At 38.9% G+C, this 24,782-nt stretch overlaps 1 protein-coding gene across 2 annotated transcripts in view; it reads left to right on the plus strand.

Moving 5' to 3' along the window:
* The window catches only part of LOC126299541 (phosphatidylinositol 3-kinase regulatory subunit alpha), a 290,562-nt gene that overhangs the window by 10,370 nt on the left and 255,410 nt on the right, over positions 1-24,782 (plus strand). For both annotated transcript variants that reach the window (XM_049991535.1, XM_049991534.1), the window contains exon 2: positions 1,105-1,221. The gene's annotated coding sequence lies outside the window, so the exon portion shown is untranslated. The remainder of the gene's footprint in view (positions 1-1,104; positions 1,222-24,782) is intronic.

The following is a 24,782-nucleotide window of genomic DNA, read 5'->3' on the forward strand; positions in this document are numbered from 1 at the left end:
TATTGCTACTAATCTGAGTGTATGTATACATGAGTTAACTACAGGAAAAATAATAATAGGCTATAATAAAGAATGATTTACTTTGCCACTAAATGTTCGGTCATATTCAAGACAATTTCTGCTTGACTAAATTTTCTTGTGTTGTGAGTGAAACATGGAAAAAAGCACAAAGTGCATGTTTCGTTGGACTTAATTTTAAGTTAAATTTTTGAAAATAAGACCATTTTATATTTATGAAAGAATGGACTGTAGGCTGCATAGCTCTGTATGTTACAAATACCATCTCTGTTCTGCTTTTCTCTCAATACAGCTTATGTGTAACTCTCTTGCAGATATAGTTCTACCTTTTTATTTGTAACATTATCATCGATTGCTACAGGGTGTATTTTACATTCCACAGCTAATTACACAGCAAAAGCAGTTAACTTTTACTGATACACTGGCAAAGTTTTTGTAATCGTACCTGTGCTGCTCAGATGTGTCTGTCCTGTAATTACAGGCTGATAGCTGTTATAAAACATCTGTCGTTTTGCTTATTTTGGTTTCCATCACTTCCAACAGTGAATACAGAAAGTTAATATATCTTTCTTACAGGCAGAACTTTTATGAAACTGCTTGTCGCCCCATTGCTGAGCTGATTCTTTCTTCTGTTTTGCAATTTGAGCATTTCACAACAGAGAAAGTAATATCTAAGTCTTAAATCACTTAACATTTGAACCCTTAAAAAAAAAAAAAAACCATTTCAGACCTCCCCACCCCCCTTTTTTGTTCAAGAACCAATTAGTCTCACTTTTGTTGATGTAAATCATCTTTCATTTAAATGAAAAGCCTATTGATGCATCTTCCACAAGTAAGATGACTGTTGTTTGGAATTTGTTTCAAATGTTATTTGACTTAATGAGTGCAGCATTGTGTGATAGAACTGAAACTGTAGCACTTTCTGTTTGCACAAACAGTTTTGCATGGAAACAGATGGTCATAGAAATACAGATTTGATTGTATTACCTCTGTATAATATGTTATAATTTTTATGAAAGTCAGGACGACATTAATGTTATTTTTCTGTAGTGAATAACTGAAGAATTGAAACATATTTTGTTGCAGGGACTGTCGAAAATATTGCAAGATCAAAAGCCACTCCTTCATGTGTTTGAACACGTGCACTTAATTGGCAGTGAAAGCTTGTTGGTAAGTCTCAATTTGAAAGCTTTATTTTCAAATGTAATTTTCATATTTGCTGCAGTTTTTGAGATAAACATAACAGCTTTCGAGAAGCCTTTTGCTGTTTATTAGTTTCCCCCATTTCATGTGATTCATTTTGACAATCGGCATTAATTGTAAGAAATCATTCCACCTCATATTGGAAACACACACATTGTGCTTTATTAATATCCTTCCATTCTCATTAATGTATGTTTGTGAATTCATAGTTCAAAATTGCACAGATTTTTAGTTACATACCTATTTTATGATAAGCTTAAACTATAAAAATATAAATCTGTGAGTGCTTGTGATATAATTTGTATTCTTTTTGAAAGATGAATAATTTGTGCACCTCAATAAATTAGGCTGATGGCATCGGTATTTCAAGCCATACATTTCAGATCAGAACCAAGCACCAAATGTCACATTTCCACAGCATAATAATAACTATGGAAAGATTTCACAGCCATTGAAGGCATTGAGCTGTGAAGTTATTTTTTATTTGATTTCTTCCAGATTTCTCATGCTGCCAGTATAACACACACCTTTAAATTTTAGTATCAAAGACAAACTTTGGGATAACTATGCTTTTAATTGACACAGTAATTATTTTTCTGTCATGGATTTCACAAAGGTTCTCCTTCTGAAATTCATTACTGTTGAATGACTTAGGGGTCACCACTCTGCCATGTCAGATTTTGCTAAAATTTTGTGTGCATATTTCCTAAATGATCAAATGAAGGCATCCAAATCTATAGCTCACAAAGTTCAATACTTTGTGAGTAATTGACTCATAACCCTAGAGTGGTCATGCTCTTTAATGTTACAGGAGCAGGCGCACGGTGTATTATGTTCACATTGATAATTAGTGGCTATTTCATATTTTTTAACATTGTCAGCAGAGATAAGTGATCTTTCATAGTTTTTTATATGAAGTATTGAAACTCTCCCAAGCCAAGATTGCTAATAAATTTTTACATTATAATATGGTTAGTGTGAACTCGCTATTAACACGAAAAAATATTGACTCGGCAGGAATACATTAGTTTTTGTGAGAAGTTTTATCAGTCAACAAGAAATGTAGTTAAGATGAATTACAGACTTTCTTTAGTCTCTAGTGTAGTTAAATTTCATTATAACAGAAACAATTAATGTTACAGTATTTTTAAGCATCATGAATGAATGCAAGAAATGTAACTACAAATCTAACAACCCATTGTCGACTCGTTTCTAACATATTGTAGGTTGGCAGCCACAATTATCTCAGCAGTCAGCATAATAATAAATAAATAATAAATAAATAAATTTGTAATGTGTGCATTAACATTTAGAAATATATTTGATGCCAGATCTTCTTTTAGTCATAGCCAGATCGAGTTAGAATACTGAATAAAAGTGTAGAAACGGTAGCACATGAAACATGGCGAAGAGGATTTAGGATTAGATTAGATTAATACTTGTTCCATAGATCATGAAGACGACACTTCGTAATGATGTGGAACGTGTCAGGTTAATAAAAGATGTCTGTACAAGATATTACATTACACAAAATATTGCATGACACTAATATTTTTCCCCCCTTAATTTATATCTAAAAATTCAGCCAATGAGTAGAAGGAGTTGTCATCTAGAAATTCTTTTAATTTATTTTTAAATGTTAGTTGGCTATCGGTCAGGCTTTTGATGTTGTTTGGTTGGTGACCAAAGACTATTGCGGCAGCATAATTTACCCCTTTCTGTGCCAAAGTCAGATTTAACCCTGCGTAGTGAAGATCATCCTTTCTCCTGGTGTTATAGCTATGCACACTGCGATTACTTTTGAACTGGGTTGGATTATTAACAACAAATTTCATAAGTGAATATATATACTGTGAGGATCCCTAGATCCTTAAATAGATGTCTGCAGGATGACCGTGGGTGGGCTCCAGCAATTATTCTGTTTACACGTTTTTGAGCAATGAATACTTTTCTTCTCAACGATGAATTACCCCAGAATATGATGCCATGCGAAAGCAGTGAATGAAAGTAGGCATAGTAAGCTAATTCACTGAGATTCTTATCACCAAAATTTGCAATAACCCTAATAGCATACATAGCTGAACTCAGACATTTCAGCAGACCATCAATGTGTTGCTTCCAGTTTAACCTCTCACAGTGGAAAATTCTACCTTATCTACAGACTTCTGTTCAAAGTCTATATTTATTTCTGGAGTTGTGCCATTTACTGTACGGAACTGTATGTACAGTGTTTTATCTAAATTTAAAGAGAGTCCGCTTGCTGAGAACCACTTAATAATTTTGTGAAAAACATCATTTACAATTGCATCACTTAGTTCTTGGTATTTGGATGTTATTACTATACTTGTATCATCAGCAAAAAGAACTAACTTTGCATCTTCATCGATGTGGAATGGTAAGTCATTAATGTATATCAAGAACAGTAAAGGACCTAAGACCGAACCCCGTGGGACCCCGTACTTGATAGCCCCCAGTTTGATAAATCAGCTGTTGTTTTAACATTACGTGAACCACTTATTTCAACTTTCTGGATTCTTCCTGTTAAGTATGAATTAAACCATTTGTGCAGTGCCTCCCCCCCCCCCCCCCCGCCCTCAAACCATAATGATTTAAAGTAAAGCTGTGAGTACCGGGCGTGAGTCGTGCCTCAGTTGCTCAGATGGTAGAGCACTTGCCCGCGAAAGGCAAAGGTCCCGAGTTCGAGTCTCGGTCGGGCACACAGTTTTAATCTGCCAGGAAGTTTCATATCAGCGCACACTCCGTTGCAGAGTGAAAATCTCATTCTGGAAGCATAATGATTTAGCTTATCTAAGGAAACAGACAGCTCTAAATGTACAGGTAAAGCTTAAGATTATAGATGAAGTGGACCATGTACATAGAAAACAGCAACTGCAGAGTAGTTTGGAATGCCAAAATTTACTTTATGTATGATGATTAAGAATCGAGAAAAAATTCATGTATGCTCCTGCATCAGGTTGGAAACAAATCTAAATGACTTCATAGTGCTATGTATGAAGACATCGAGACTTTACTGCTAGAATGGTTCAGTTGTATACATTCATCTAACATACCTGTAATGGCTCTATGATTCAGTCCAAAGCAAATGTGATTGCCAGAAACATAGGCATCAAAGACTTCAGTTGCTCTGCTGGTTGGCTGCATTGGTTGTGAAAGACAGATTCAATTTCATCTGGACATATGATCAAAGTGCGAACAGCAGATTGCGTGAATTCGACCTAGAAATGTATGCCTCGTGTTATGTATTCAATAAAGACGGAACAGGAATTTACTGCAAACTTTTTCCAAATTGCACCTTGGGGATAAAAGGTGATAAATGACATGAAGGAACACACAGCAAACAACCTGTAGTTGTTTTAGTTGTATGTATTGCAGATGGCAGCGAGCAGTTTCGTTCTTGGATAAGTCCGAGAAACCACATAGTTTTAAAAACATAAATATGGACACTTTACCTTGCATCTGCTCTCACCATAAAGCTTGGATCGATGGCACATCATTTTGCAAGTGGCTTCTTTGCTTCAACAGTCAAATGGTTGCTCAAAACAGATGTGTTCTTCGTACATTGGACATATGTACTGCCCATAAAGTACAGGATCGAAACCTAACCAACATAAAGGTTCATTTTTTTCCATCAAATGTGACAAGCCACTTTCAGCCCATGGACCGAGGCAGCATTTATCTTGTGAAGAGAGCTTATCGCTACTGACTTGTAACAGCTGCAATTCGTAGTGCTGAAAACAATACAACAACACCAAACTGGAATCTGCTTGAAGCAATAAAAGCCATCGCAGCAGCCTGGAAGTTTGTGTCATTACATTACATACAGTAGAGCTTTAACAGAGTCTGAAAACATAGAACACTGAAGATGTCCACGAGTTAGACACTGCCACTTCACCTGATGAATTGACAATTCTGCAAGACATTGCAAACTTTGGGATTAGTGTTGAAGAGTTAATGCAGACGACAGTGTTACCATATGTGCTTCTGCGGAATCTGATGTGCCAAAAGCTGGAACTGAGGTCCAAGAATGGTCATCAGAAGTAAGCGAGGAGGAGGAGAATACAGATACCATTTCAACTACCTGTCAGGAGATGTTTACAGCCTCGGACAGTTTAGAATGATCTGCTTCAACATCTGGTGTCCCTGCTGGGTTTACAGACACTATTAGTTAAAATTGTCTGTGAAATTACAAGGTACTTATGTTCCCGTGAAGTCAGCAAACCACGCTTTTTCCAAGAAAATAGTGTAATTTGTGAGTACTTGTACTTTCACAGCCACTTTGTAGTGATGTAAGTCTATAGTAATCTAAAGTGATTTATACAGTAATATATTGTGTATAACAGTCCTACTGTACATGTATTCATATTAAAATCTGTGGTTCTCAACCCAAATTTATTTTTTAACGTGAAATCTTGTGTGTGTGTGTGTGTGTGTGTGTGTGTGTGTGTGTGTGTGTGTGTGGTGTTTTTTCTTTTTTTTTTTTTTTTACGAAGGCCATACTGTATTTTGATTACTAGTTTCAGCTACAGAGCTTCAGAGCAAAGATAAAAAATTGCACATAATAATACAGCAATGTACAACAGCTTATAGGAATCAAAATTACAGGTCCAAAATACAAACTGCATATAAAATTATAGCAAACTTTAAAAGTATGTAAGAAATTGTAATTGCAAGATACATGCTGTATAAACATTCTCGATAAGTGTAATTGCCATAACAATTAAGTGCGATATTAAAATCTTTTTTGAAATGACAACATCCTTACAGAATGTGTAGGTAAAATAACTTTGCACTTTTCATAACAAGAAGAACAAAAGCCATAAACTGAAAAATATTCATTAAGATAAGAAAGAATATATTTACGCAAGTCAAAACTGCCCGCTTCAGTGAAAAAAAAAATAATCTGAATTTGTATTATTTCATAGCAGAGATTATAATGAGTACATTATGTGGTATATGAGAATAATATAGCTGTTGATGACCATTACAGTGATCAAGAAATACAACATTCGAAATACATGCTGTGTAAACTTGTGTGGTCAGTTCCACAGGGAAGAGTAAGATAAACTCCAATGATCGAGGTTTTGCAACTATCATGTATGCACTTCCTAGGCATCTAGCTACAGAGTTGTTTGCAGTTTTTATAATTTTCATAATATATTTCTGGTATATCATTTGCATTATCACAAATTTTGTATCATTTCCTTTTCAATAATTGAGTAACCTGTTGTTATGGTCATTATGACGAAAAATTATCAACTGTTATTTCAAACCCAGTTACGGTCTTTAATGTTGTATGTTGATGAGGTTCCTTATACTTTAATTTGTTATGAAGACAAGTACTTTGTTGTTTTTAAAAATCTTGAGACTGTGGCTAAGACTGTTAAACCTTTGTAAATTGCAGATTTGGTAGAATAATGCATAAAATTGGATTGCTTGGTTTACATAACTTTAGTAGGCTCATATCACAATGTCATGTTATTATCAGTTGCAGCCGTATTCATTCCGTTATAGGGTGAACTATAGTGATGTGTATTTCTTTTAATTTTTTTAGAATATCGAGACTTTATGCAAGTTGTGTAGTTGACTGCTGACACCATCTAGTGATCATCGCCTCAAGCAGCTTATCGAACTTGTTGGTTGTCAGTTCCATCTTCATTGTACTACTGGCCACATGTTTGCATAATGTGTTGGTCAAATGTAATACTTCTTGCTCGTTGTAATGGTCATCAAATGCAGCAGGGAATAATGACAGTATTATGAAAGGGATAGATTGCTACTCACTATATAGAATAGATGTTGAGTCACAGACAGGCACAAGAAGAAGACTGTTAAAGTCATGAGCATTCAGCCAAAAGGCCTTCTTTTGAAGTAGACAACATACACACATTCATGTAAGCACAAAATAAACACACGCATGTGTGCGTGCGCTACCACTGTATCGGCCACAGAAGCCAAACCTCGACGGCCTGAGGCAGCAGTCAGGTGTGTGTGAGCTGTGCTTATGTGAATGTATGTGTATCTTGTCTACTTCAGAAAGAGGTCTTTTTATTGTGCTTGCGTGTGGGTCATCATCTCTATGTGGTGAGTAGGTTTCTATCCTTTTCATGATATTGTCATTATACTAAGTAATAATGTACTAAAGGTGATCTCTGCCATGAGGTAATGCAAATACCAATTAAACTGTATCAGTTAAAATTTATTAACAGCTTAACGTCTTAGGTAAGGCAATACCATATATAGGATAGTTTTGGCTTATGTAAATATGGTCTCTCATTTTCACCACCTCTTCCATATCATAACATAATTTTATGACCTTCATTCTATCTGACTGGCTGTGAACATTGTAAGGGTATTAAGGGTATTTACCTGTATGTTCTGTGTGAATGTTGTCATTTTAAAAATGATTTTAACGATTTATTGAGCCAGTATGGCAATTACACTGATCAAGAATGTTTTTGTGGTATGCATCTTGTAATTACTTCTTCTTATATACATTTGAACTTTGCTATAATTTTAGGTGCAGTCTATATTTGGGATCTGTAACTTTGATTCTTGTTGTTGTTGCTGTGGTCTTCAGTCCTGAGACTGGTTTGATGCAGCTCTCCATGCTACTCTATCCTGTGCAAGCTTCATCATCTCCTATAAGCTGTCATTTGTTGCTGGATTCTTATGTGCAATTTTATGTTGTAGCTGAAACTAGAAATAAAAATAAAAATATATTTATGATCTTCACTTGGAGGATTTTCAATCCTTAAAAAGGAATAATTTACTGGCAAATTGTCTTCAGGTTCGGGTGAATATGCATTGCATTTTTCACAGAGAAATGTTGTTGAGAATGATTTTTGCAAACAAAATCGTTACAAGAGCTGCCTCTTATTGTTGTGGCACCATTCTTCCCCCTTCCACATCCATCATTTTCTTCATTAGTTGCTCTTGTATACGCTCCTCTTCAACTTCATGACGACATGGATATATGCTAATATCAGCTAGTAAACTTGTTATTGTAGAACTTTCAATAAGATTTGGTTCTATCAGTTGATAAAAAAATGTAAAAGAAGACTCATTAGGAAAAACTCAACATCGACGTTTCTCTCTCTATTCATTTGCTGGAAACTACAGCGCATTGATACCATCCATGTTCAGCAGTGCATACCACATAGCTATTGTCCATCTTCTTGTCATTCATGTTAACGAGTACTTAATGCACTTTTGGTCAACAGTGTCAACTCCCACCCTTCATTTGATTATTATCTAGCATAATGTGAAGTTTCTTAATGGCCTCATCTACTGTTCCTTCATTGTTCATTTTGGAAATAGGTACAAGAGATTTGTTGCATTTAGGTACATGCAGTACATACCACGTAATGTCTTTCTCGAATCCAGAAACTGCCGAATTAGTTTCTCTGTTCTTATTGGACAAAAACTCTGGTGGAATTTCTTTTTTACCCTTTCTTAGGGTTCCTACTCAAGTGATTTTTTTTTTTTTTTTTTTTTTTTTTAGAGGGATAGAGAGAAAAGGGGGGGGGGGGCAGTTATCCATTTTGTGACATTTCTATTAGTGCATTTTATCGGTGCTGTTAGTCTACACACATTATCAAGTGACTTATTATAAACACAAAATGGTCCTTCCGGCTGTTTGCCACAGTACACTTCCAACAAACCAGTTTAGAATGATTTAGCAATTCACAGAGCAAACATTTTGATGCCATATTTAGCTGGTTTGTTCGGAATGTATTGTGTGAAGCTGCAACCACCTCTGAATGCTTCTAGTTTCTCGACAATAGTAGCACATACTCAAAGATTGTGACTGTTGATGCAGTTTTTCACCCCCAAGTTCAGGAAAAAATGACGTGTAATTAAAATCCATACATTAGTGACCATTTACACGTGTTTCTTACACAGGTGTAAAGATGTTCGCATGGCCCTGTGATTCTAATGATCTCCGTTCTGTTGACCACTTCTGGGACAAGATGGAGCAAGGTGGACATGCCTTAGACATAGCTCCAACCAATTATTAGCAGAAATTTGTGCCTGTAAAAATATTGACGTTTGCCGTGTGCAACTATTACCACCGCCATACCTTACATCTACATATATACTCTGCTAGCCACCAAGTGGTGTGTGGCAGAGGGCACAATTCGCATCGAATTCATATTTCCCCTCCTCTGTTCCACTCGCGGATCGCAGGAGGGAAAAACAACTGTCTGAATGCCTCAGTATGAGCTCTAATTTCCCTTATCTTTGAATAGTGATCATTGTGCGTTGGTGAAGATTGGATTTTGAAATTTAGTGAGCAGCCCCGTCCATTTAGCGCTTTGTCTATCTGCAAGTGTATCCCACTTCAAACTTTCTTTGAGATTTGTAATGCTCTCGTGATGGCTAAAGGTACCAGTCACAAATCTTGCCGCTCTTCTTTGGACCTTTTCAGTCTCTTGAATTAGACCCAACCGGTAACGGTCCCATACAGGCGAACAGTACAAACTGGACAAATTAACGTATTGTAAGCTATTTCCTTTGTTGAAGGACTGCATCACTTCAGTATTCTACCAGTAAACCGCAATCTAGAGTTTGCCTTACCTGTTACTTGTGTAATCGAATCATTTCATTTGAGATCATTTCGAATAGTCACACCCAGATACTTGGCAGATGTTACTGCTTCCTAAGACTGGGCATTTATTTTGTACTCGTATATTAATGGGGATTTTTGCCTTGTTACACGCATTAGGCTACACTTACTAATATTGAGAGATAACTGCCAGTCATTACACCATGCATTTATTTTCTGCAAATCCTCATTAATTTGTTCACTACTTTCATGTGGTACTACAGCATCATCGGCAAACAGTCTAATGCCGCTGTCATCACCATCAACCAGATCTTTTACGTAAACCATAAAAAGCAGTGGACTCATTACGCTACCCTGGGGCACACTCGAATTTATGCTTGTTTCTGTTGAAGTCACCCCATTCAGGATGACATACTGCTCTCTGTCTGTTAGAATACTTTCTATCCAACCACATATGTCATCAGATAGCCCATAAGCGCGCACTTTCAGGAGCAAGCGGCATTGTGTAACTGAGTCAAACGCCTTTCGAAAGTCGAGAAATATGGCATCCACCTGGGAGCCGGTATCTACAGCCTGTTTCATATCATTCACAAAGAGGACCAGCTGTGTCTCGCATGACTGTTGTTTCCTAAAATTATGCTGGTTTCTGCAGACGAGCTTCTCAGAGTCTAGAAAGGTCATTATGTCTGAATGTAAAATGTGCTCCAAGATTATACAACAAATCAGTGTCAGTGAAATTGGCCAGTAATTTTGTGCATCCGATTTTCTACCCTTTTAATAGATTGCTATGACCTGGGCCTTCTTCCATTCCCATGAAACTTTCCACTATTCCAGTGATCTCTGATTGGTGGTGGATAAGAATGGTACTATATTTGTAGCATAGTCAACATAATCTTACGGGGATACCGTCTGGGCGAGATGCCTTCTGGCGTCTAAGGATCTTAACTATTTTACAATCCCAGATACACTAAACACTATGTCAACCATCCTTGCTTATGTTCGATAATGGAAAGGGGGAATGGTGCTGCAGTCCTCTACCGCAAACGAGTTTTTGAAAGCTAGGTTTAGAATTTCTACCTTAGCGAAATATCTTGTTGAGAACCCAAGAAAATTGTGTCCCTATGTAAAATCACTGAGTACTTGAAGACCTCTGTCCAGTCACTCACTGACCAGTCTGATGTGGCAGTAGAAGCAGCAAAAGGAAAGCTGAAGTTTTAAATTTCAGTTTTGAGAAATCTTTCATGCTGGAGGTTCGCACAAACATACCATCATTTGACTGCCACACAGACGTCTATATGGATGACATAACAGTAAGCATCCCTGGCATATAGAAGCAACTGAAAGAGTTGAAAATAAATTTCACAACATGTAGATGGAATCCCAGTGTGGTTTTACAGAGAGTGCTCTATGGCACTGGCCTCTTACGTAGTTTGCACATATCGCAAGACTATCACCCAGTGCAAAGTGAATGGAAAAAGTGCAGGTGACTCCAGTGTATGAGATGGGTAAAAGAACAGATCCACAAAATTGCAGACAAATATCGTTAACATTGGTTTGCTGCAGAATTCTCGAACATATTCTCAGTTTGAATACAATAAATTTCTTTGATATGGACAAGCTAATGTCCACAAAGGAGTCTGAGTTTAGAAAGAATCGTGCACGTGAAACTCAACAGGCACTTTCTTACGACATCCTGTGAACCATGGGTTAAGGGCAACAGGCAGATTCCCATTACTAGATTTCTGGAAAATGTTTGACACTGTGTCCCATTGCAGACTGTTAACAAGGTGTGAACATAGGAAAGAGGTTTCCAGATATGTAAGTGACTCGAAGACTTTTTAAATAGTAGAACCCAGTACACTGCCCTCAATGGAGAGTGTTTGTCAGGCACAAGGGTGTCATCAGGACTGCCCCAGGGGAGTGTGATAGGGACTGCTTTTGTTATCTACATACATAAATTATTTGCTGGAGAGGGTGAGCAGATGTCTGTGGTTGTTCGCTGATGACATCGTGGTGTACAGGAAAGTGTCATTGTTGAGTAGCTGTAGGATGATACGAGATGACTTGGACAAAACTTCGAGTTGATGTGATGAATGGTAGCTTGCTTGAAATGTAGAAAATGTAATGTAATGCAAATGAGGAGGAAAAATACTCCAATAATGTTCAGATAAAGTATTAGTATTGAGCTGCTTGAGACAGCCACATCCACATCGTATATTATCTTGACAACATTTCGCACCACAGCTGACAGTAACGTTAATGATTAATCCTAATTGTAGCAGCTGCAGTAGCACAGTGAATGTGTAACAGTGCAGCTGACGTTTTCGTTAATTGTTAACAGTCATGTCAACTAAATATGTAAGTGTAACCTTGCAAAGCGATATGAAGTGGAACGAGCACACAAGGACAGTAGTAGGGAAAGCGAATGGTCTACTTTGATTTATTGGTAGAACTTTAAAAAAGTGTGGTTTATCTGTAAAGGAGGCATTGTATAGAAAACACGTGCAACACTTTCTTGAGTACTGCTCTAGCATTTCTTATCACCACTAGGTCAGATTAATGGAAGATATTGAATTAATTCAAAGGCGGGCTGCTGGATTTGTAATCAGTATCTTTGATAATCGTGCAGATATTACGGAGGTGCTTCATAAACTTAAATGGAAATCCCTGGTAACCACATGGACAGGTAACATACAACTGGTGCCAAGGTATAACACATAATTTTGTCAAGTCAGATGAATCTTTTTGAAACGCCCTCTATGTGAGAAAGTCAATATTTTTATCATAGGGCCCAGGCAACAGCAGCGTCTGATTACTGTCCAAATTGCAATTTATTTGGTTTTGGAAACTGGTTATACAACAGTCTTCAGACCAATTTCTTTTAAAAACAAATGTAATGGGTCATTTGTATATAAAATTATAGAACAATGAGGAATGAAAAAAGAATGGACAAGCCTTACGTTATCCACAGTGAGGCAGCAGTGTTGAAGAAAGTAATATCTTCAAATAAGTACCAGTCAGTTGAGGAGAACAAAGTCAGACCTGGCCAGAAACAAGGCTTGGTGTTGGAAGTGTCTATTTTCTGGTAAATCGTACTCTGTGTGAGCCCAGGTTGCCAGGGTGTAACCTTAGAACTAGTGCTTTGTCTCTAATGACTCTTTATCAACTGTATGTTTAACCATCACTTCCCTGTTCCATGACAAAACACACTGCTCGTCTATGGCGTTTCACACTCTTCTCCCCCCCTCCCCCCCTCCTCCTCTGTTAATCTGACCTGGTGAGACATTGAGCAATGTCCTGAATGTACTCAAATCTACTTTAACATAAGACCATTTCTCTCATTAATAACAAGCAGAGTTCTATATTTTGGGGAATATTCAGTCCTGTCACAAAGCTGATTTGATACCCTTTAACCTCACTTTTAGTCTGAGGCAACTGTGTGAAGCTCATTTGAAACTGAGAATTATGGCAACAACAGAAGTACTGTTTTCAGAATCTATGTTTATTCCTTCAGAGGGAATCATTATTCCTAATAAATGAATATAAAACATATTCCACACTATTTTACAATAGATTGAATTCAGCTACATAGATTGTAGTTAAGAAACCTAAAGGACCACTTACATTTGTGGTGATTTTAAGTGTACAGTTAATGCTCAAACAAATCTTGATTTGTATCCACTTCCCTGGCTGGAGGAATAATTGGTTAAATTGGCTGGTGGCCATAATTTTTTGAAGATTGAGCTCGCTGATGCCTACTTTCAGTTGTCTGTAGGTGATCAGATGAAACAGTGCTGTAATAGTTTGTCTTTGGGACTGGAGGGGCTCCTGGAATTTTTCAGATATACCTCGAGCAACCCATCCCATGTGTCCCCAACTTTTTACATTAATTAGATGATTCCCATGCGGGAGCAGCACCTACACAACCTCCAGTTGTTGTTGGAGTGGCTCCAAACCCATTGTCTGTGTTGTCACATTGATAAATATAGTTTCTTTGAGTGTCAAGTACTTGGGAGATACACTACTTGCCATTAAAATTGCTACACCACGAAGGTGATGTGCTACAGATGTGAAATTTAACCGACAGGAAGAAGATGCTGTGATATGCAAATGATTTGCTTTTCAGAGCGTTCACACAAGGTTGGCACTGGTGGCGACACCTACAACGTGCTGACATGAGGAAAGCTTCCAACCGATTTCTCATACACAAACAGCAGTTGACTGGCATTGCCTGGTGAAACATTGTTGTGATGCCTCGTATAAGGAGGAGAAATGCGTACCATCTCGTTTCCAACTTTGATAAAGGTGCGATTGTAGCCTGTCGCGATTGCGGTACATTGTATCATGACATTACTGCTCGTGTTGGTCGAGATCCAATGACTGTTAGCAGTATATGGAATCGGTGGGTTCTGGAGGGTAATGCGGAAGGCCGTGCTGGATCCCAACAGTCTTGTATCACTAGCAGTCGAGATGACAGGCATCTTATCCACACGGCTGTAACGGATCATGCAGCCACACCTCTATCCCTGAGTCAACAGATGGGGACGTTTGCAAGAAAACAGCCATCTGCTCGAACAGTTCGATGACGTTTGTAGCAACGTGGACTATCAGCTCGGAAAGCACGGCTGTGGTTACCCTCGATGCTGCATCACAGACAGGAGCGCCAGCGATGGTGTATTCAACGATGAACCTGGGTGCACGACTGGCAAAACGTCATTTTTTCGGGTGAATCCAGGTTCTGTTTACAGCATCATGGTGGTCGCATCCGTGTTTGGCGACATCGCGGTGAACGCACATTGGAAGCGTGTATTCGTCATCGCCATTCTGGCATATCACCCGCCGTGATTGTATGGGGTGCAATTGGTTATACGTCTCGGTCACCTGTTGTTCGCATTGACAGCACTTTGAACAGTGGATGTTACATTTCAGATGTGTTACGACCCGTGGCTCTACCCTTCATTCGATCCCTTTGAAACCGTACATTTCAGCAGGATAATGCACGGCCACATGTTGCAGCTCCTGTACAGGACTTACTAGATTTAGAAAATGCTCAGCTGCTTCCCTGGCCAGCACATTCTCCAGATCTCTCACCAATTGAAAACTTCTGGTCAATGGTGGGTGAGCAACTGGCTTGTCACAATACGCCAGTCACTACTCTTGATGAACTGTGGTACCGTGTTGAAGCTGTACCTGTACACGCCATCCAAGCTCTGTTTGACTCAATGCCCAGGCGTATCGAGGCCGTTATTACGGCCAGAGGTGGTTGTTCAGGGTACTGATTTCTCAGGATCTATGCACAAAAATTGTGTGAAAATGTAATCACATGTCAGTTCTAATACAATATATTTGTCCAATGAATACCCATTTATCATCTGCATTTGTTCTTGGTGTAGCAATTTTAATGGCCAGTAGTGTATATTAAGTAAAGATTGGTTCACACCCACACAAGATTGTGTGGATGCAATCACTAAGTTAGCAGCTCCTAAGGGCCTCTCAGAACTACAGTTGGTCCTGAGCAAAGTAAACTTTTTTGTCAAGTTTACTCCGATAGCAGCTCACATTTCCCATCTGCTCAGTTGTGTGCAAAGGCATGCCAGAAAGTTCTCGTGTAACTTAAAAAGTGCCACAGTCAGCCTCCTTGTTTAACAGTTTCCATCCCGACAGTTGTTAATGCTTGCCACTTGTGTATTGGATTGTGCCATTGATGCCATACTCTCCCACAAATATTCTGACAGCACAGAACAGTCTATTGCATTTGCATCTTATATGTTAAATGCAGTTTAGAGTAATTATTCGCAAATTGAGAAGGAAGTGTTGGCTGTCATATATGAAGTATGGAAGTTTCACGTATATATCTGGTATTGAGTGTCACCTAGAATTGTAAAACTTCTGTGGCTGTCATAGACTATGATAGGTAAGTGTAGATTACTGTAGTATTTCCAATAGATTTAGTCAGTTGAGGCCATACCCGTGTTACTTGTACATTAGGTGTGTCGCATACCTGTTGGGCATTACAGAATAACAATTGCTTTCTTTATGTAGGCGATCAGTGCCTTACTAGATTCCCTGAAGAACTGGAAGCAGTGAATTTTATGAGGATATGTAAAGAGCTGTGTAACCTATGGAACATTTTTGTTCTACATAGTTATCCTCCTGTCCATTGCTTACGAGTAAACAGTATTCATAGCATACTGTATGTACGGAACAGTGCTGTGTGCATTACTACAGTGGCGACAGCCAATGTTGTTACAGACTTTGTACCTAAAAAGCATATTCTGGTACACTCTCTCCATCCCATCTAGTGTTACCTCAGTTCCAAGTGCAGTGGCCAGAACTCATGCCAGCAGCCCTTCCTCTGTCTCTACAGGAGTCACTCAGAAAGACATAGGTGAAGGGACTTCAGGTGACTGTCTGATCAAGTATGTCATCCTATCTACCCTATTGCATACGTTGACACCAAACTCTGATACTTTCCCTCAGCAGACGTGGACACATTACATGCCTGAACTGAAACTGTCATAGAATGGAAATAACAGGAAACTCCAAACATCCTGCATATCACTGGAAAAGGTGCAGTTAGAAACTCTTATTTCATTGTGCAATACTTTCTTGCAGTCAGTGTTTTTCCTTGTAAGTATATCTGATGGATAATCATTAGGCCATTGCGCCCCACAGAGTCATTTTCCTTACACTCAACAAGTCACATTTTCTTTACCTAGCAGTGTGTGCATGTGCGTGGGTGGTCTTACTAAAAAATAATAATTTAATCTGTGCTTTAGGTATCTTATTTTTTTCACATTACTGTGATTTTCAAAATAGAAATGAATTGATACTAAATACTGTTCAAACTCTGTAAGTCCATTAAATGGAAAATTTTCCACGTCAGTAAAACATTACTTTGTTGTTATACACACATCTGTCACTTGTACTAACAGTAAGTAAATTGGGACCTGTTTTGAATATTTGTTTATAAAATGTCTGCATAGACTACTGTTGCTGCAATGCATATAACAGGCTGATGAAAAATATTTTGTTAAAATTCAGATTCTTTCAGATATTCAATTTATGAATTTTTCCTATTGTTAGAGTTATGTGCCTGTAACAAGGTGGACAATGCACAGTAACAATAATTTGTGTGCCATGTAACACACCAGCTTGTCAAGGCACAAGTACAGAGGGAATGTGTAGGAAATGGAAAAAGAGAGACGCTGGCAGTGGCACAAAGTGCTCTGTAAGAAGAGGAGAAATATAGCCAAGGAATAAACAAAGAAATAAATTTCATAAGTGCATAGTGTAAGTTGAAATGAGGAATGGAGCAAATCGTGAGAATTTTTACATCTTACAGTTCTAATGCTGGAAGGCACACTCACAGCATGTGTTGCAACAAAACACAACCAAATAACAGCTATTGTCATGAACGAACATACTCTTTGTGGCCATTGTTTTCTAAATGAAGTGTGCCCCTCTCTGCAGCTTTAGAATATGTGATAAACTTACTGTTCTACAGCCTGTCCCCTTGCCGCCCCCCCCCCCCTTTCCCCTCTGCCTTCACTTAACATAATTACCTTGGCAAACTGTTTCAGAAGCAAATTTCCCTCGCTGCCATAGGAAACATGAAAACTGATCTTTCTTGTTAAAAACAGCTAAGGAATATCTCAATAGTTACAGAACAATAGCCTGGCCTGGACCATGTTACATTAACAGTAACCCCTGAAGTAAAATCAATACTGTGTTCACATGCCACTGCAAGTGACTATTTCTTTACCGAACGAAATGAAATGGAACGGATGCAGCACCGGATTCTTCTTGTTGCATTAGCCACAAATTCGACGCCGCAGCCCCCGCCGCCTGCCGCCGCCCCCAACCCGCCCGCCCACCCACCCACCCACACGCACACACAACACACACACGCGCGCGCGCTCGCATTTTCGTAGTTAGTGTACTATAGATGTACGTCATACTTGCAGAAAATTTGTCTTTTATGTAATACAGCTTTTGTGTGTTTATCTTGCCGTCCGTCTCTCTCTCTCTCTCTCTCTCTCTCTCTCTCTCTCTCTCTCTCTCTCTCACACACACACACACACACACACACACACACACACACACTAAATCATCACGAAAAGTGCATTGAATATGAAATAAATGTAGACTTGGGGACGCGTTGAAGTTTAATTTGTTACCACAAGTTTTATTGGTTGCCTTTTCCAGCTCTCAACAAAATTACCACCTTACAACCGAACCTGGTCCTCGCTACGCTTCAGGTCAGGCTTGAAAACAAACAAGATTTCGAGCACGGACACTATGATATTCTAACCAATTCCTCCACAGTACTGTGCGGAACTGCCCGTTTTCTTTTAAAGTAAAGCACGAAGATAAACATTACAGAACAGCTGAATTAACTTTGTCTTTGAGGACATGCAAAGATAAATGAGCGCATATCGTACAGAACACCACGCCATACATTACTCTTAAACATCTTAGAGGGTAAAATTTGCGTGTTAATGATAGGAAAACATCATACAGAAATGTGTGACTTATAGAAGTAAATATAAATGATAAGTTTTATTTGTTCTGTTAGCTGCCCAAGCAGTCCGCCTCGAACTAAGGATTTCAATTCCCAAAACTAACAGTGGATATGACGGAAAGAACGTAAATGGCAATTTTAAGAACACTTGTTAGTTTCTTCCATCTTGGCGAGTATTTAGAAAAATGCTACGTAAAAGTAAAGAAATGCCTCCCGTTCGGTTTATGTTGTATGACGACATAACAATTAATCGATCAGCGGCGGAACTTCTACTTTGCATAAACTGTAGATAATTGGGGATTGTTGCTGACTAATCTGCAGTAGCCGAAAGGTTGGTGGCAGGCCCGTACCTACTGTCTTCCCTTTCCAATGACGATATATGTAAAGATATAACTTCGTAGGAGTGTCACCTACAGTAGGTTGTGTTAAAATTACTAAGTTGAATATCGTTATTTATTTAAGCAGCTGGTTACTATTTCGAACAATTACAAACAAATAGGAAGAGACTAATACTTTCAGAAATCTTCAAAACTCATTCTTGGAACAAATTCGAACATCGGTGTACTTTGAATTGAACGCTGAAATTGTATCCGCCCTTCTTTTGTTTGCGTGTCGTGTTAAGTAGCGGATTTTTCTTTCGTACGGCGTCTTTACGCGTCTGATTGTTGTTTGCTCGCGCGTTAGCAAATCTGTGTTAGTATTCATATTTCTTCGCCTTTAAATTGGTACCATGCCAAACATTTCCTGTTGTAATTGTAAGTACTTTTGTTTTTAATTCGTTGTTTAACATGTAGATGACCGCTTGATGCTTTCGCAGAAAATCGGTAACATTTTCCAGGTGTCGGTGGAACGGTAAAAATGAATGGAAACTCGTTTCATCAGTCTTACATCAGAATATATGCTTACTGATACACAATCAATTTTTACAGTAGTTGAACTTGACGTAGAGCGCGAAATGCCAGGGTAACTAGTAGTCTTATTACAGGACGAGAGTTCTGTATTTAACTGTCAGAGAGTAAATCAGCGCGAAGTGAAAAGAGCGCAGTTGTATTGTTATAAAATGCGTGCCGAGAAAGCGCCGCGCCGCGGCGTTTCCTGGAACGTGATTGGCGGCACGACATTCGCGCGCAGAACTGCGGAGTAGTGGGTGGGTACGCGCGCAGAACTACGGAGTAGTGGGTGGGTACACTGGTTCTCACCGCAAGATAAAACATTTTCGAGGTTATACGTGAATGCCTGTGCGCCTCGACTGTCATTTTGGAGTTTCATTTATTTTCAGTTGTATCTGTTTCGTGTTTTAAACATGTTAATAAATGCTATTGTGTTGTCATAAAAGATGTTGTTGACATTGAAAGTATATAACTAACTAATCTCTTTAGGCGTGAGGAAGTAGTGTTACGTAGCAGTTTTTTATCTGAAGTTTCTCAAACACGCGTATCATTAATGCTAGTCCGAGCTAACTACTATCACTATGTTAATGAATATCACATGTGTATGTGTTCTTATCATTTTGTAGCTGAGAGACATCACGTGTAGTATTCAAATTTGTTGTATTTGCGTATTATTCCAGGACTGTTCATGTCACAGTTGCAATGTTTTATATGCCTCTCTATTTGGCGACTTGGCAGTTCAGTGAAATTAATTGAGTTTCATTTCAATTACTGATTGGACAGTAATTACAGAACTGGGCTATATATCCATATCTGGCGTGAAAAAAAATCTGTTGACTGTGCTAAGGGAGAAGCCTACAACATAACACTTTCCTAATGTACTGAGATTTTCTGATGTGGTGGGGGTAGAGGGAAGTGCATAATTTCTGAGGGGGTCCAAGTAAATTGCTTTCCGTTATTTATTCTCTCACAGACATTGTACCTTTTTTGTAATTTCTTAGTTCCATGTGGGACTACAAATACAAAAGTCAGGGGTTTAGTCCCTAATTGTTCCTTGGATATGCCTAACCCCAGCATTTTAGTGCTTTTGAAAAATAGTGTCCTTTGTGTGGTGAAAAGTGAGAAAGTAAAAGTACTACAAAATAAGCTTTGACACCACCTACATACCTTTAAATGTATATGGGTGCAGAGTCAAGGGGAGTTGGAATGAAAGATTAATACCTCCGAAAGTAAAAAACACAGAAATATAAATGAAAAGTTGACCAAAATGAAGGCAGTCTGTTCAGAAATGTATGCCTGTGAAATCAAATGCTGCTTGCAGGTAACATTTAGTACTGTGTTGCTCCACCCTATGCCTTGTAAGATCCACCTCAGAATGGTGTCCACAAATGGTAGAGATTTTGCAGATCAACGGCGACACCTCTGAGTTCGTCTAGTTTTGTGGGATGGTGGCTTGCAGTGACATACTAAAAGTTAAACTGATTGCAGAATGCCCAGTTGGGTTCATGTCAGAAGACACAACTGGCCATTGCATTCTGTTGATGCCTGTTCCTGGAGCAAGATGGTCACTAGGTGGCTGGTGGCTGTGGTGTGCACATGCATTATCATCATGGAAGCGTAACCCTTCACCGAAATGTTAATTGTATGCTGTTACTACACAGTCCTCAAATTATCCTTCATAATGATAAGAGGCATCCTATGCCTGTTCGTTTGTACCAACGAGTCCGAAACGTGACTGACCCACCTCTCTGCTGGACCTGTGGGACTGCATACCTCTTGCTTAACAAGCATGACAGGAAACAAATTGCTGAGTATCTGAGCAGATAAGAGCAAATATTCTGAGAATGAAGATGTGGAGCACAAATGGGATAAATTCAAAAGCAGTGCACAAAACACTTAGCTATCTTCATGAATCTTAAGAAGTTTTGGTATTAGATACAATTAGTAATTAGATCAAAATCTTTTATTCAGTCACTCGGTGACTATACTGGCGACAGTAAGGAAGATGAGAGAGAGAGAGAGAGAGAGAGAGAGAGAGAGAGAGAGAGAGGGGGGGGGGGGGGAGGAGACTGTTGGACAAAATCCTTGTATGAATGCCAAAATGCCAGATATTGAGGTAAGTGATTGCAGAATACAGGATCAACTAAAATCAGTGATCACATGAAAGGCCTCTGTATCAGATGAGATATCTGTGACATTTTATAGATTTCACATGAAAGAATTTGCTCACCTTCCAGGAGCAGTGTCTCATAGATTGCTGGGAGAATAAAGAATACCAACCAATGGGGAAAAAAAACATTAGTGGTTCCCATTTTCAAGAATGGTCCTTGAACAGATTCAGATAATTATAGGCCATATCGCTCATGTCAGTCTGTTGTAGAATTATGGAACATGTTTTTTGCTCACATGTTATGGTGTTTTTGGAGGACAAAGATCTCATAAAAATATATGTGGATTCCGCTAACAGAGATCTTGCAAAATTAGCTTGATGTGTTTGGAGCCGGCCGCAGTGGCTGAGTGGTTCTAGGCGCTTCAGTCTGGAACTGCATGATCGCAACGGTCACAGGTCCGAATCCTGCCTCGGGCATGGATGTGTGTGATGTCCTTAGGCTAGTTAGGTTTAAGTATTTCTAAGTTCTAGGGGACTGATGACCTCAGATGTTAAGTCCCATAGTGCTCAGAGCCATTTGAACCATTTTTTGTGTTTGGATATCAGATTCAGAGTACCTTAGATAATGGCACTCAGTTGGTTTTGTGTCTGTCAGTTTCTGGAAAGCATTTGATACAGTTCCACATTGTCATTTAGTGAACTTAATAGGAGTTTATTGAGACCCAGGCCCAATTTATGACTGGATTCAGCTTTCCCTAGCAAACAAAACCAACACATTTTTCTTGATGGGATGGAATTGACAGAAGTAAAAGGTAATTTTGATTGTACTCCGAGGGAGTGTTACAGAACCACTACTGTTCACAATATGTATATAAGTGATCTAGTTAATAACATCAGAAGCTTTGTGATGCTGTTCGCAGGTAATGCTTTGTGAGTAGGAAGATTGCAATGCCAGAACAGTAGAGAAATTCAGGAAGACATGCAAAGGATCAATAGTGGGTGCAGAGATTGGCAGTTATCTCTGAATTTGAAGAAGTTTTAACATATTGAATGTATATAAGCAAAGATACCCATTACTGTTTGATCACACTGTTGGTGATAAATACTTGAAACAGTGGCAACCATAAAATACCTAGGAGCAGACATCCAGAGCAACCTAAGGTGGAATGATCACATAAAACTAATAGAACAGGCATATGGCAGACTGAGAATTTGTTGGAAGAATCTTAAGAAAATGTAAATCACTCATAATAGATGTGCCTCACAAAACATTTGTTCGGGTGATAACTGAGCATTTGCTAATCAGTTTGTAGTAATAGGGGTGGGAGAGAGAGAGAGAGAGAGAGAGAGAGAGAGAGAGAGAGAGAGAGAGAGAGAGAGAGAGAGAGAGAGAGAGGGGGGGGGGGGGGGAAGAGATAAGTATGTTTTGTCATGGGCAGTTTAGTAGGCACAATAACGTTACAGAGATGTTCAGAAAACTCCATCAGCACACACTGCAAGCGAGGCATTGTGGATAAGAGAGAGGTTTGTTGTTGAAATTCCAAGCGGATTCTGAACGGAGTTGGTAAACCTACTGCTTCCTCTCACACGTCTCGTGAAGTGACCACCAAGTGAGGTGGCACAATGATTAGCACGCTAGACTCACATTCAGGATGACGAAAGTTCAAATCCATGTCCAGCTGTCCTGACTTAGGTTTCCTGTGATTTCCTTACTTAACTTCAGGAAAATGCTGCGATGGTTCCTGTGAAAGGGCAGAGCCGGCTTCCTTCCACGTCCTTTCCTAATCTGATGGGAGTGATGACCTTGCTGTTTGATCCACTTCCTCAAATCAACCAACCAAAGAAGTGACCACAATGAGAAAATCAGAAATGACAAAGGTTTACTGACTGTTGTTATTCCCATGCACCACAAATGGCACAGAGAAATAGTAGTAGTACCAGAAGTAACCTTCCGTCATGCACCGTATGGTGGCATGTAGAGTAGATATGTAGATGAGATATGCATTGATACCTGGCTACTTCGTTTCTTCTGTGACAATCATCTGGCATGGGACAAATCCTGGGATCGCTTAACCAGCACCATTTATTCAAGTTCCATTCCACTTGTTCCCTTGCCCACCTTCAGCATGTAACACACTTCTTGGGGTTTGTACTACTGTTTATAATGGATGTCTAGAAACCAAACTGATTGTATGGACTGGTTATTTGATATCTGGATTGACACATCTCTTTCAGTTACCATTTAAAAGACAGGTAACAGTTTGTTTCATTCTCCTTAGGACACTCAGAAGCCATAATTTGTGTTACATGGTCTGCAGCTGGTGTTTTTGTCCTCATTCGGCCAGTATTAGACAGAGCTTTAAAGGTTGTCCGCCTCGGGATAGCAGTTTAATGTTTGTATGAAGTCGCTGTTGTGTGCAGTATATAAACTTGAAATTACCTGTAGAGGCATGTTGACAGAGTAACAAACCCCACAGTCTCATTCACAACAGGACACACAGTGTGCTCTAGAGAACAGTACTGAGAGCAGGTTTACCTTCACCTTCATTACACATGTGGCTTCAGATAATAATTCACTGTGATCAAACAAGTATTCAGAATCAGGTATCTGAACACAAACTACGGAAGTCAGAAGTATGGTGGAAAGTTTTTTGACCAATTTAGGAAATGTGATTTTTCCTGTCCAGTCATAAGAAACTTCCATTTGTTTCAATTCTTCTGCGTCTTCTTTCTCCAATAAAGGAATTCGTTGTTCTTAAAGCTAAATAGTCTACCATATTGTATTTGTTCATAAATCTGTTGCTATCAGGTATGTGGACATCCATGCATATTATAAAAATGTATGTATGTATGTATGTGTATATGTTCCACCTTTCCTCCTAAGCCTCAGGATCAGTTTCAACCAAACTTGGTATGCGTATCACATACTGTCCCCTAATTGCCCCTGTTGGGGTAAGAGCCACTGACCTATCAAGGGGTGAGGATGTGGTGGTGGTGTAAAAATAGTGTAGCCCATGCCGCACGAATACCCATACTTTAGTCACCCAATATTTGAGAATGACAGCACTTAGAGACTTGCAACAAACTTTACACACAACTTCAAACCTTTATGAAACTTTTTCTCACTGACCACCTCCACAAAATGGCGAAAGGAAAATCTTTATCGCTTACTACATTTCTGCTGTTCGTCCAGCAAAACTGTCACATGAAGCACAACATTTTAATTTATTACTTCTTTAGTACTAACTCTATTTACAACATATTTTGCAGATAGTAGCCACATACAAGGTGCATTCCATAAGTAATGTGACTAAATTCATAAAAAAATCAGTTATTGAATATATTTGTACAAATAATCAAAAAATTTTCAAAATAGCACCCTCTTGCATCATACACTTCTGGAGGTGGTGTTTCGATGCCTGGAAGGCATCCTAACACGCGATCTAGTGT

Source organism: Schistocerca gregaria, chromosome X, assembly GCF_023897955.1.
Source record: "Schistocerca gregaria isolate iqSchGreg1 chromosome X, iqSchGreg1.2, whole genome shotgun sequence".
In the NCBI taxonomy this organism is placed as follows: Eukaryota; Metazoa; Arthropoda; class Insecta; order Orthoptera; family Acrididae; genus Schistocerca; species Schistocerca gregaria.